This window comes from Diaphorina citri, unplaced genomic scaffold, assembly GCF_000475195.1.
Source record: "Diaphorina citri unplaced genomic scaffold, Diaci psyllid genome assembly version 1.1 scaffold1892, whole genome shotgun sequence".
Taxonomy (NCBI): domain Eukaryota; kingdom Metazoa; phylum Arthropoda; class Insecta; order Hemiptera; family Psyllidae; genus Diaphorina; species Diaphorina citri.
The window spans coordinates 6,828-10,985 of NW_007379318.1; the positions used below are offsets into that span (position 1 = coordinate 6,828).

A 4,158-nucleotide genomic window follows, 5' to 3' on the forward strand; every position below is an offset into this window, starting at 1 on the left:
CAAGGAAGAGAGGAGGCAGAGAAATAGCGAAGAGAGAGAGAGGGAGGGACGGAAAGAGAGGAAGAGAGATTGAAAGAGAAGGAGAGAGAGACTAGTGGGAAGGCAAGAGGGCGGGAGAAATAGAAATAAAGAGAGAGCGAGAAAGAGAGAGAGAAATCGAGTGAGAAAGAGAGAGAGAGGGAGGGAGGGAGAGAAAGGAAGAGAGAGAGTCCCGGATACAAAATACAAATAGCTTTGTAAACATTTCCTCTAATACCTATTCTGATCTCTATCCTTCTTTCATTTCAATTTCCTTTTCTAATTTTATAGGTACATATTATAGGTAACAAGGTATTTACCTACTCGGATTTTGTTTGCATTCCAATTACCTACATTCTAATTATGTTCTTCTTCCTTCTCTTACTCTTCTTCATCCTTCCTAATTCTTCCTCTTCTTTTTCTTCTTCTTCTTCTTCTTCTTCTTCTTCTCCTTTTCCACCCCTTTCTCCTCCTATTCCTCTTTCCCTCCATAAATCCCAGCATTGCAAATTTAAAAAAAGTCATTTTAATCATCAAAATTCTACATGATGCCGTTTATTTCATTCCTTAATTCCCAGCCGTTTCTGAGATATAAGCGTGGTTCGCAAATCACGAACCACCCTGTATATGTACTTTTTATTTACGGAACTATAAGTTTATTATCATTATTATTATTATTATTATTTATCAGCTCCCTGAGCTCCCATGGCTTAGTGGTCACTGCGCTCGCCTCGCACGCGGGAGACCCGGGTTCGATTCCCGGCGGGGTCAAGAAATTTGTATCATGCAAATGATTGATTTATAATCTATGTATTATGTAGATGAGGATATCTAATGTGTGTTGTTAGATAACATGACTGATCGTAACCCAACTAGACAGCTGAAAAGGGTCGCTCTCATAACAAACAGACATGCAGACATACTAAAAGAGACATTGAGGAGGTAAAACTTGGAAGTCATTCAGAAAACTTCACTTCTTAGTAGTTTTAGCTCTTAATTACGTAATTACCTAATTACCAGTACACTGTAGACTTTTTCGAGAGACAGTACAGCAGAAAAGTCTAACAAAAAAGTACCTCACAACATCTTTAAGTAAAAAGTCCGAAAAAAAAGTCCCTATAGATTCTAGTAAGATATGTATTTTTACCTTCCTGATCAATACATGGAAAATAGAAAAGATTGTTTTCGGTCCAATTTTTCAAATAGGTACCTAGATAATAGATTGGACTTACCATTTTTGGACACCTCGCCTCCCAGGGCTTGGTCAATCACAAGGCTCAGTTCGTTTTCTAAATTCACACCGCCCTGAATTTCCTTTGCTAAAGAAGTAGCAAAGGTTGAGTGCGAAGGGCATCCACTGGTAAAATTTTGTAGCCAAAACCAAATGTCAGCCCAAAGCAATCACCCTAGTTAGGGCTCTTCCCTCTTCTCTCTCTCTCTCTTCCCTTTTCTCTTCTCGTCAGCCTTTTCTGTCCTTGGTTCTTTACTTCTCCTCCTCTTCTTTCCCCTTCTCCTCCTCCTCTTCTTTTTCGCTCAAGTTTCTTCCCACAAGATTCGATTTCAATCTAGCGTCTTATCACGTTTAATCCAGATTTTCTTCCCACAGGAATACACCTAATCCAGGCCTTCCCACTTTTCTCAGTTCCCAAAATAAACATGAAACACCCAGAGTGGAAGACAACCCAAAAGATGAGGTGAGAAAAACGTGTAATCCTTTGACCTTTACGTTGGTAAAATTAAGCAAGCTACAGGTACAAATACACACAAAATGTTGAGGGCTTAGCGAAAATAATAATACCTACTTTTTACTTTTTTTCCATCAACAGTAGGTACCAACTGAGGGAACTGTAACTACTGAGGTCTTAAGTCGAAGACAGAAGGAGGACAGAATCGAACCAGCGATCTAGCGATTACAACGCAAGAGCTCGACCTTAGAAACTAGACTAGGCTGGCTCTAATAGAAAGTAAAGAGTTAGAGAAACATGAAGAATGTAGTGGCAGGGAAAGATGGATTTAATTTAGCCGTATTAGCTCAGTCAGGAGTAAAACAAGAAATGAGGAATTCTAGAGAGAGATAGAGAGATAAAGAGGGATCTCCCTCTTTCTGTCTGTCCCTCTCTTACTCTTACTCCTTCTCTTTCTCCCTTCCTGTTCTTCTCTCTCTCTCTCTCTCTCTCTCTCGCTGCTCTTCTCTACTCTGTCTCTTTTTCTCTCTCCCTTTCCCTCTCTTTTTCTCTTTACACTTATACTTCCGACAGCTAATTCTTCCTGTCTCCTCCATCTCTCTCTATCTCTGATAAAAAGAGTCAGTAGGTGGTACAAAGTTCTCGGTATTTGACTCGAGTGGCGTCAATAGCTTTCATTAGACAACGTATAATATTAGGTAACTATGCTTCTATAGATATAGATAGCTATGTTTCTACGTCATGAGGAAACTTACACCCTAGCTAGACATCCGTATTTTCGATTCAGATTTCAGAGCTTGTTTTTTATTTATTGCACATTGCATAATCAACCGAGTTACCAGGCGTTCACACAAATGGTCCCAATATTACTAGTGAGGAGATTCATACCTTGAAAAAACATTCACACATTTATAGGAAAGCTTTATGGACTTTACTCGTATTTTACTAGTTGAAATAACTAGTTCGAAACTGTAACCCGTCCAGAAACTAACCATGTTAGACGTTGCTCCAATACTCGATACCCAAAGATATCCGATCACCCGACAGTACAAGCTTTTGTTCTCCATAAGCAGATTACGTTCACAAAAGACTTTACTACAAATAAATTCTGTTTTGCCAATAAAGTCTCGGTTTTCAGATTGGATTTTTCAAAATAGGGGATGACATTATTTGGGTCATCCACTTATCCCCCAAGATAAAGGTAATCCAATAAAATCAGTACAAAGGGAAACTGGTCCGAATGGTAATGAAAAATGCACATTTGTCTTTTTTATTTCTTTCTTGTTGTTGTTGTTGTTGTTGTTGTTATGAAGATTCAAACAGACAACCCTCAACGGAGGTTTTACCCTCCATTGGGCGACAGAGGAGGTACCCTCACATTAACCAGTCTCAGTGCTGGGATCCAGGATAATAGCACGCGATTGCCGAGATGGTTAGCCATCCGGATACTCACTAAGAACCATCCGGATACTCACTAAGAACCATCCGGATACTCACTAAGAACCATCCGGATACTCACTAAGAATGATTCGATTTCAATCTAGCGTCTTATCACGTTTAATCCAGATTTTCTTCCCACAGGAATACACCTAATCCCAGGCCTTCCCACTTTTCTCAGTTCCCAAAATAAACATTAAACACCTAGAGTGGAAGACAACCCAAAAGATGAGGTGAGAAAAACGTGTAATCCTTTGACCTTTACGTTGTTAAATTAAGCAAGCTACAGGTACAAATACATACAAAATGTTGAGGGCTTAGCGAAAAAAAAGAAACAAACTTTTTAGAAAAAAAAAAAACTGTTGGTAGAAGGAAAAAAATAATTTTAAAACTATACCTAAATAAAAAAAAAAAATACTTTCTACTTTTTTTCCATCAACAGTAGGTACCAACAGAGGGAACTGTAACTACTGAGGTCTTAAGTCGAAGACAGAAGGAGGACAGGATAGGAGAAAGCCAGCCGTTCCGAGAACGAACCTTATCCGCTCAGGATGGATTTTAACCCCGGGAGGGAATCGGACCCGCACGCAACCTACCGCTTACAAGGCAGTCGCGCTACCAGCGTAGTTATAACTAGGCTGGCCAGGGTAGTCATCAGTTTGCAGGTTCGAATCCCAGCCGAGGTATGAAACTTTCTCCTCAACATTGTTTGAGAATTTGACCACAATACACGTAATAGTGTTAGTGTAAAAATCCGCCCCGGGCGGGAATCGATCCCGCGGCCTAGCGCTTACAAGGCAGACGCACTACCAAATAGTCTGGCTACTACTGCGAGATTAAAAGGACTTTTTAGTCCCTTTATTCGAGAAGTACAAATAAATAAGCACTTCTAATATTACTAATTACTCTATTTAGGTATACCTATGTACATGTTGTACATAGGTAGTAGATAGACATGTACATAGGTAGTACATAGACTAGAAATTAAATGGAAGATGAAGGTATGAAGCTCATCAGA

General features: G+C 39.6%; 1 non-coding gene across 1 annotated transcript; it reads left to right on the forward strand.

Moving 5' to 3' along the window:
- The first annotated feature begins 717 nt into the window (after positions 1-717).
- Positions 718-789, forward strand: Trnaa-cgc. The gene has a single exon. It is a non-coding gene; the product is annotated as a tRNA-Ala (tRNA).
- The last annotated feature ends 3,369 nt before the right edge of the window (positions 790-4,158 follow it).